Source organism: Cucumis melo, unplaced genomic scaffold (genome assembly GCF_025177605.1).
Source record: "Cucumis melo cultivar AY unplaced genomic scaffold, USDA_Cmelo_AY_1.0 utg000709l, whole genome shotgun sequence".
In the NCBI taxonomy this organism is placed as follows: domain Eukaryota; kingdom Viridiplantae; phylum Streptophyta; class Magnoliopsida; order Cucurbitales; family Cucurbitaceae; genus Cucumis; species Cucumis melo.
In genome coordinates, this window is record NW_026124164.1 from 18,494 (window position 1) to 28,973 (window position 10,480).

The following is a 10,480-nucleotide window of genomic DNA, read 5'->3' on the forward strand; positions in this document are numbered from 1 at the left end:
AACTTGTTATTCTTAACTCTTGGGTTCAAGAGTTCCTATATAACTTAAGCGACACAATAAAAGCTTTTTCTATTCTTTTATTAACTGATTTATGTATAGGATTTCATTCACCCCATGGTTGGGAACTAATGATTGGTTCTGTCTACAAAGATTTTGGATTTTCTCATAACGATCAAATTATATCCGGTCTTGTTTCCACTTTTCCAGTCATTCTTGACACAATTTTAAAATATTGGATCTTCCGTTATTTAAATCGTGTATCTCCCTCACTTGTAGTGATTTATCATTCAATGAATGACTGAAAAATATAATGTTTGTTACTTTGTACATAAGTAAAACATTCAAAATTGTACTTATTCCTTCTACCCATCGCGAAGGATGCCTCCTATATTCGAGTAACTTTATTTCAGTAAATAGCAGAATCATGGATAGGGAACTATACTAGGGACCTACCTAATTTTATTGTAGAAATTTTTGGGCTCAATGATTGGACCATGCAAACTAGAAATACCTTTTCTTCGATAAAGGAAGAGATTACTCGATCTATTTCCGTATCACTCATGATATATATAATAACTTGGGCACCCGTTTCAAATGCATATCCCATTTTTGCACAACAGGGTTATGAAAATCCACGAGAAGCAACCGGCCGTATTGTCTGCGCCAACTGCCATTTAGCTAATAAGCCCGTGGATATCGAGGTTCCACAAGCGGTACTTCCTGATACTGTATTTGAAGCAGTTGTTCGAATTCCTTATGATATGCAACTGAAACAAGTTCTTGCGAATGGTAAAAAGGGTGGTTTGAATGTGGGGGCTGTTCTTATTTTACCCGAGGGGTTTGAATTAGCCCCCCCCGATCGTATTTCTCCCGAGATTAAAGAAAAGATGGGCAATCTTTCTTTTCAGAGCTATCGTCCCACTAAAAAAAATATTCTTGTGATAGGTCCTGTTCCTGGTCAGAAATATAGTGAAATCACCTTTCCTATTCTTTCCCCGGACCCTGCGACTAAGAAAGATGTTCACTTCTTAAAATATCCCATATACGTAGGCGGGAACAGGGGAAGGGGTCAGATTTATCCCGACGGGAGTAAGAGTAATAATAATGTTTATAATGCTACAGCAGCAGGGATAGTAAGCAAAATAATACGAAAAGAAAAAGGAGGATATGAAATAACCATAGTGGATGCAGCGAATGGGCGTCAAGTGGTTGATATTATCCCTCCAGGACCAGAACTTCTTGTTTCAGAGGGCGAATCCATCAAACTTGATCAACCATTAACGAGTAATCCTAATGTGGGAGGATTTGGTCAGGGAGATGCGGAAATCGTCCTTCAAGATCCATTACGTGTCCAAGGCCTTTTGTTCTTTTTTGCATCTGTTATTTTGGCACAAATCTTTTTAGTTCTTAAAAAGAAACAGTTTGAGAAGGTTCAATTGTCCGAAATGAATTTCTAAATCTGGGGATTTATCAAATAAAGTTCGTAAAAAAAACCAAATTCTTGTTGGCAATTCTATAATTTAATTATGTATGATCAAAAAATTATGAAAAACTTTTTCCCTTGTTTTTTTTTTTTATTCTTTTTCGACCCTATTTCGGTAATTACTTGTACCGCATTACTAGTCATAGTATGGATATTATATTGTCAGGAAGACTATTTTACCTCTTCTTTATTTCTTTGTTTTTTACAATACAAATAGGAGCGGTATTATTATGATTATTATGTCACTGGTGCCAGATTGAAATGTCATTGAATGTGTCTATTTTTATTCTAATAGAATAAAAATAGAGTAGATATTAAAAATAAGATAAGTAAATGGAGAATAGAAAAAAAATGAAGGGAACAAAGGATTCTAGAAGGAATTATGCATCTTTCTAGTATTCGATACCAGAAAAATTCCTTTTCTTGTTCTGGTGTCGAAATAATAAACTAATGAATTATTCTTGATCCCGTTCGTCAAAGATCTCTATTCTTAGTTTCAATTTTTCCCGGTTTATCAGAACCTTTTTTTCGATTTATTACATAAGTAGTGAACAAATTCAATGAATTTTTCAATTCTATTTTATATTAAAATAACTATAGAAAATTCTATTAGTATATTTTAATCTATTTAAAGGGTTTGTGATATCTGATCGATAGAAATATAATATTGTTATATTGGGATTGTATCATCCAGAAAGAGGGAATCGAGTGATTCTCTCTTTCTTTTTTTCGCTTTGAAATGAAAGTATCGACCGATACGATCGCGAAAGAGATGGTCTGAATCAATTTTTTTTTTGAAGCAATTCAGAATCAGAAAGAAATGAAGTTTTTTGAAAAAATAGGAAAGATCCATTTTTTCATTTATATGAATAAATTAGTCTAATTCTAATTAGTAAGAGCTCAACGGGACCTACCCCCTCTTTTTTTCTGATTTGAGGGGGATCCTGTTGAGTTCTTACGCTTTCATGTCTCCAACTCAGTTCATCCGATTATTACAGAGATGAACCTAAGCCGGAATATGAACCATAAAAGAAAATACCAACTAAACCGATCACAGGAATACCAGTTACAGTACCGATTATCCAAAGAGGAATCCTTCCAGTAGTCTCGGCCATTTGTCCCACTTCCCTCCCCATTTCATCAAGTGGTCGTGCTAGAGACAGAAACAGTCATAGATAATTATGAGATGATATCCTTCCGAATGGGATAAGATAATTCGTACTATTATTTAGTATTTTCTTTTATTTAATTGAAGAAATAATTGGAAAATAAAACAGCAAGTACAAAAATGAGTAATAACCCCCAGTAAAGACTGGTACGATTCAATTCAACATTTTGTTCGTTCGGATTTGATTGTGTCATAGCTCTATAATTCGGATTAGGTTTATCGTTGGATGAATTGCATTGCTGATATTGACCCTAAAAAAGAAACGGTAGGTACAGCTAGTCCGTGAACAGTTAACCATCGCACTGTAAAAATAGGATAAGTTTTATCGATAGTCATTTGGTCCTCCTAAAAAGATCTACTAAATTCATCGAGTTGTTCCAAAGAATCAAAACGGCCAGTTATTAATGGAATTCCTTGTCGGCTCTCTGTAAAATACTCATTTGGACGAGGGCTTCCAAAAACATCGTAAGCTAAACCCGTGCTGACGAATAACCAACCTGCAATGAATAGAGAAGGTATAGTAATGCTATGAATGACCCAGTATCGAATACTGGTGATAATATCAGCAAAAGAACGTTCTCCTGTGCTTCCAGACATGCCGAGCTCCACATATTCTTGTACAGTCAAAAGGGGGATCGATTCCGTAAAAGATGAGATCAGTAAATGGAAATTAACTGAAATTTTATCTTTGTAAGATCGTCAATATTGTACCGAGGGTGTTTTTAGAGTATACCGAATCAGTATAGCTATCCTTCTTCTGACGCAGCAACGCAATTTCACAATAAGTATCAAAATGAAGCACTAAAACTAAATAATATAATTTGTTTCTTCTTTTCTTGCTGCTTGTCGATGTAGAATCATATACCATTCATTCAATAGAAAATTCTGAAAATGCCTGTCTGTAGTATTAAGGATTCTATCGGTTATTGGCTTCGGGCTAGAAAGCGAAGATTGGGTAAAATGTGAATCCGACTGGTTGGTTTATAATAATTTAGGAAGCAGATTCTAATAGTCCCAAAATTCAATGAAATTAGACGTGAAATCTCGAAATATTTCTTTTGTGTTTGTAGTTATATTTTTGTTTGAATCTTTTTTTATTTTAAGGAATTGGTTAGTCGTCCAGTAACAAGTAACAGTAGTACATAGGATTCGATGAACGAAACAGAACAACGAATAGAAGAATAATAAATATTCGTAATGCACGCATTATTGTTTTATATTAGACTCAAACGATCGTTCTTCAACTAATTAGAAGAATGTTTTTAATATGGAAAGAATAAGAATAAATGGAGAACCTAGTTTCGAGTGATCTGATCGTGCGATACTTTTTTTCTTTTTAAAAAAGATTTTATGGAAATGAACCCACTACATAAAATCTAATTAGTGGGAATACAATTTCATAAATAAAGGGCATTATAAGGTCATTCATTCTTCAGCGATTCAAAGAGCATTTCATTTTTGGAATCAAGTTACACAACATAGTTTATTTATTATTTTTCTTTTTTTTTTTTTTTTTTTCTTTCTAATTATTTAGAATCCATTTAATAGATTTATATATTTACTAGATTTATATATTAAATTATTGTTTATAAATTCTTTATAATAAGAATATTTGTTTTGAAAACTCAAGAGTTGTTCAATGAATCCCTTGATTCCGAATTGCGGGATAGAGAGACAGATGATGAATTGATTTCTTACCTATGTCACAAGATTTTTGTTAGTATCATCTATAATCATAATAATAGATGAATCAAAAACTTTCAATTGAATATATTTTTTCAATTAGTATTTTTACTTATCCATCCGCGTATCTTTCAAAAATAGAAACTTAGGGAAGTGCTTTATAAACATATGGATAAAAATAACGTATTTCATTTAGCCTCGTCATGCCTACTATCACTAGTTATTTCGGTTTTCTACTAGCAGTTTTAACTATAACCTCAGCTCTATTTATCGGTCTGAACAAGATACGACTTATTTGATTAAAATTCATTGAATGCACAATTCAAAAAAAAGAAAGATTTCGGTGTTATTCAATATATTCTATATATTGTAGAGTTCTTTACCTTGTCAATTCAATTTCGAATTCTTGGTCATTGAGATTCATGGGCAATACCGATTAATATTTTAAGGATAGATATTACCTCTCCTTTTCCTCGTTCAACTAAATTGAAATGATTGAAGTTTTTCTATTTGGAATCGTATTAGGTCTAATTCCTATTACTTTGGCTGGATTATTTGTGACCGCATATTTACAATACAGACGGGGGGATCAGTTGGACCTTTGATTAATTAACAGTTCTTTTTTTTGATTGACCCCCTACTTGCTTTATAGGAGGTAAAATTTTGATTTCTGTTGAATTATTTCAGTATCATTTTGATTTAACAACAACAAGAATCGAATCACGCTCTATAGGATTTGAACCTACGACATCGGGTTTTGGAGACCCGCGTTCTACCGAACTGAACTAAGAGCGTTTTATTATCAAACTAAAAGCAACCCGAATATATCTTCGATACATATATTATCATAGAGAATATCATAAAATTAAATAAAAAAAGATTGATTCGATATATGTATGTTCAATTTTTATGGATCTCAATTGATTCCTCGTTACTGTTCAGAAGATAAGTAATAGGTAGGGATGACAGGATTTGAACCCGTGACATTTTGTACCCAAAACAAACGCGCTACCAAGCTGCGCTACATCCCTTTCAATTGGTCTACAGTGTTATTGTAGAGAATCCCTGTCTTGTTTTCCACATTTTTTATTTATTTCCTCCATTGGTATACACAAATTATCTTGCCATTTCTTCTTTTTTGTCTCATATCATATATAAAATATAATAAAAATAATAAAAAGACTTATATACGTATGAAATAATAAATATTAAATCCGCCGTAAAGAAAAATGAATATTTGGGGTGGGGCGGAAAGCTACATATTTTTTTTAATAAAAAAGGGAATATCTACCGAATTGAACTGTTGTACATTTCAATTTGAATTAGGAATTCCGCGGACAATACAAGCGGTTATTAACTATATATACATTTGATGGTATGTAATACCAGTATGTATTACAAATTACTATAAAGTAGGAGGGTTTTCAATGCGAGATCTAAAAACATATCTCTCCGTGGCACCGGTAGTAAGTACTATATGGTTCGGGGCTTTAGCGGGTCTATTAATCGAGATCAATCGTTTATTCCCGGATGCGTTGGTATTCCCGTTTTTTTCATTCTAGTTATTGACTTGGGAAGGGGTGAAGAAGATTAGAAAAACAATCAAATATCTTTGACTAATCCCCTTCCCCCTTCTTTTTTTTAGAGTTTTTAGACTTAGAATAAGTTAGAAAGAATCAAAATGGATTCAACCTCAGTCAAACTCGGACGCGGCGCCAGGTTCAAATTTAATTAATAAAAGAGTGAGAACGAAAATGAAAATGTGATGGCTAGGGCAACAATATCATACAAAATACTTAAATGAAAAACTGTACTGCGATTCTAAATTTAGAAATTATTGTATTACTATATTTTAATATTTGATTGTAACGAAATCTTTCATAATTTTATTTCGAGTTACCAATTTTTCTTTTTTTCTTCATTTTGGATCGGAAAATGGAAGAGTTGCGTGAATCAAAAATCCAAGGGAGGTTCATGGCCAAGGGTAAAGATGCCCGAGTAACTGTTATTTTGGAATGTACTCGTTGTGTTCGAAACGGTGTTAATAAGGAATCAATAGGGATTTCCAGATATATTACTCAAAAGAATCGACACAATACGCCTAGTCGATTGGAATTGAGAAAATTCTGTCCCCGGTGTTACAAACATACGATTCATGGGGAGATAAAGAAATAGATCGAACCGATCGGCTGTGTGTCACCCTTTTCCAATCCAAGGAAGATGAAAAATTACATATATTAGACATATTTTAGATTTAAATATAAACAAACCAAATCCTATTTCGATCGGATCTAAAATGATTTAGAATTAAGAAATAGGATTTTCGGGATAAGGAATAAAAAAACCATGGATAAATCCAAGCGACTCTTTCTTAAATCCAAACGATCTTTTCGTAGGCGTTTGCCCCCGATTCCATCGGGGGATCGAATTGATTATAGAAACATGAGTTTAATTAGTCGATTTATTAGTGAACAAGGAAAAATATTATCTAGACGGGTAAATAGATTGACCTTAAAACAGCAACGCTTAATTACTATTGCTATAAAACAAGCTCGTATTTTATCTTTGTTACCTTTTCTTAATAATGAGAAACAATTTGAAAGAAGCGAGTCGACCGCTAGAACTATTGGTCTTAGAACCAGGAATAAATAGACTTAGCTTACTCTTTAATTGAATTAAAATTCTAATCCAAACTCAACCGCAGATTGATTCTTTGTTCGAAAAATCCGAAAATCTAGATTCGATTGTCGTGTCGTAAGAAAAAGAAAGAATAGTGGAAGAAGAATAAATCGTTTTTTTTTTATTGAACATATTTGCTCATTTTGACCACTTTATCATATTTTATCATACTAATTTCTACTCTACCTTCTCGGAGTTCATTCTCCAGAGAACTCCATTTTAAGCATTCCGCTGGATTCTTTGCAATCTTCGTATTTTATGATCTCATTGGAAATCATATAAAGACAATTTCTATTTAATATCGCGATTTGGGCAAGTATTTTACGATTAAGAAGCAACTGCCTCTTGTACAGATTGTGTATGAATCTACTATAACTGTAGTCTACCTTATTAGATCGAATTACTGCATTTATTCGAGCGATCCACAACTGTCGAAAATTTCTTTTTTGCCTACCTCTATCCCGATAAGCTGAAGCCAAAGCTCTTATTTTCTGTTGAGTAATAGTTCGAGTAAGTCTTGAATGAGCCCCTCGAAAGCTTGATGCAAATAAACGAATTTTTGTTCTACGTCTCCGAGCTATATATCCTCGTTTAATTCTAGTCATTGAATAAATGAAACTTTGATGAATAACTAATGGATTTCCTTTCTTTCAGTTATTCCTTTCTCCTTTCCTAGTCTATTAATAACAAAACGTATTTTTCCAATGTATAAAATAAAAATTCCAATGGCTTTTGCTACTATAACCTTCCCGACCACTATTTCTTTTTTTGTTCTAATCACCCCAAAATACGAAATAGTATTTTTACTAGGTATAAAAAACAAAAATAGAGTAAATAAATAAAAATAGAAATGGATAAAGAAATAGTGGGTTCCTTCGTTTCTATGGTTACTTCTTAAACGGTGAGGTCCTCTCTATACACCGGAGCTCCTTCTTTTATTTCATCAATGTTATTGTTAACTTGTACAGTTCACCCTCTTTGGCTCTACCCATGAATTATCTAGTAATCGGTCTTTCACAACGAGATCTACCTATACAGTAACGGTATTTAATTATGAAGATTGGTTGGGTAGCTGACCCTCTTAGTCCGTTCTTGGAAGAATAAGGCTATAATCCTTCTGTTAAATAGGATTTCCTCTGCTTAATGGATAAGCATTTGTTACCAATGGGGAATTCTTTCTCATCTAAAATTGAAAATAGAGATGATTGGATTTGCACCAATAGAAACCATAAATTTGATACACAATAAAAGGATACGATAAATCTTTGTTTATTTATTTTCGGTAGTGAACGGATTTCTTCCATTCATTCTATCCTATTCACTGTACTTATAACTGATACGGGAAAAATTTTGTACTTTCTTTTGTCCCGGTCCATGGTCTAAACGAGTCGCACATACACCCTAGTACATGTTCCTCGACGCTGAGGGCATCCCCGAAGGGCGGGCGATTTGGTGACATTTCTGATTGGCTGTCTTGTGTTTCTAATAAGTTGTTTAATAGTTGGCATGTTGAATTGTATACATAATGAGTTGGTTTAGATCAATCCTAACCGGATGATTATGAATTACTTCTATATTCGATATTAATAATTAATATGATTAATAGTAATATATTAACCCCGGTAAAAAGAGAAAATCGAAAATTTCGGATTTTTGCGTGAAATACCTGCTATTTGTTATTCAACCGCTACAAGATCAACAATTCCATGAGCTTGGGCTTCTGTTGCTGACATAAAAACATCCCTTTCCATGTCTTCGGATATAACCCATAAGGGTTTGCCTGTTCTTTGTACATAAACCCTTGTGAGGATTTCGCGCAGCCTCAGTAGTTCTTTCGCTTCCAGGATAAATTCTACCGTTTGTGCCTCATAAAAAGAACTAGCAGGTTGATGGATCATTACCCCTGATGATTTAATAAATGGTTTTCTCTATCTTACATCATTATCATGATGAGTCAAAGATAATAAAAAAAAGATAGGATTAACAACCGTACAGGCATCCTTTGTGCAGTGCATACGGCTCCACAATGGAATTCATTTTTACCTTCCAGCGAAGGAATAGAAAATATAGGATCTAGCAGACCCAGAGCAGTAAATGATCCAATAACCACCCTTCCTTTTTTTTAGTAATTTCAAAATACTATGATGGTTCCGTTGCTTTATGATTTCGTTTGTTATTCAGCAATCCCAAAGTTTCTTTTTTTTATTTTTTTTCTTAAAAATAAATATTTCGTAGTCTTTCATAACAGAAATATTGTTAAGAGTCTTCCGTCGTGAAAACAAAAAAGTTTGTGACGCTGAAAGAGGCCTCCGCGATAAATCAGCCTACAATCGGAAATGCCTTTTATCTCATACTACTCTTTCGATACATAACCTAATGGTTTAGAAAAAAAAAATTCTCATATCGAATTCAAAGTGCCATGCTATTATTACTTAATATTTTATATGGCGAAGGCATAGTTTTCTTTTTGTCTAAAAAAAACTCATTGGCGCCGAGCGTGCGGGAATGCTAGACGTTTGGTAATTTCTCCTCCGACTAGAATAAAAGATCCCATTGAAGCGGCTAATCCCATGCATATTGTCTGTACATCTGGTTGCACAAATTGCATAGTATCATAAATACCTAATCCGCTTATTACCCCTCCACCGGGAGAGTTTATAAATAAATACAGATCTTTGGTATCATCCTCCATACTGAGATATACCATAAGACTAATAAGTTGATTCGAAATATCACTATCAACCTCTTGGCCTAAAAAAAGTAATCTTTCTCGATAAAGTCGGTTGATTAGGATAAAATTGTATCCCTTAAGAACCGTACGGGCACCTTTTGATGCATACGGTTCAAAAAAAATAGCGAAAAAAGAATCAATGTTTAGATTTTAGCCTTCTTTAGAGGACTCTTTCTAACTTCTAATGAAGGGGCTTTTTCTTACCTTCCATTTTTTTTTCAAAATGGATGAGTTTTGTCCTTTGGCCCGCGGTCGTTTATCTATACTATAAATTTCAATAAATAAAAAAACAATTCATTAAATTTTCAATTTATCGAACTAACTTTTCATTGATATATTGTTTCATCGAGATTCAATTTCAATTCCGATGTCATTTTCTTGTTCCAAAATGGTCTTCTTCAATTCTTTTAGGTTTATGCTCTACTCCGAGTCAAGATCTGCCCGATTTGGATTTGCACATATAGGACAAATGCCCCAATAGCATGGCTTTTTGCTACGACTTCTTTTTTTTTTTCAATTTACTTCATATTACTCGATTGATTAAAAGTTTTCTATCAATGCTATTGATAAATCGAATATGATACAAGTAGTAGTAATCATAGAATAGATAGATTCCAAATTGAGTTTTTTCTAAGCGGAGCCTGGATACTTCATTTTATTAGTACAACCGAGAAAACCATAAATTATTCTAATTGATAATATTAATCTGGATACCCCCCAAAAAATAGATCTAATT

At 33.3% G+C, this 10,480-nt stretch overlaps 2 non-coding genes across 2 annotated transcripts; both read right to left on the minus strand.

Moving 5' to 3' along the window:
* Positions 1 to 5,055: 5,055 nt before the first annotated feature.
* Positions 5,056 to 5,129, minus strand: TRNAW-CCA (transfer RNA tryptophan (anticodon CCA)). The gene has a single exon. It is a non-coding gene; the product is annotated as a tRNA-Trp (tRNA).
* A 162-nt stretch (positions 5,130 to 5,291) lies between these two features.
* On the minus strand, positions 5,292 to 5,365 carry TRNAP-UGG (transfer RNA proline (anticodon UGG)). The gene has a single exon. It is a non-coding gene; the product is annotated as a tRNA-Pro (tRNA).
* Positions 5,366 to 10,480: the final 5,115 nt, after the last annotated feature.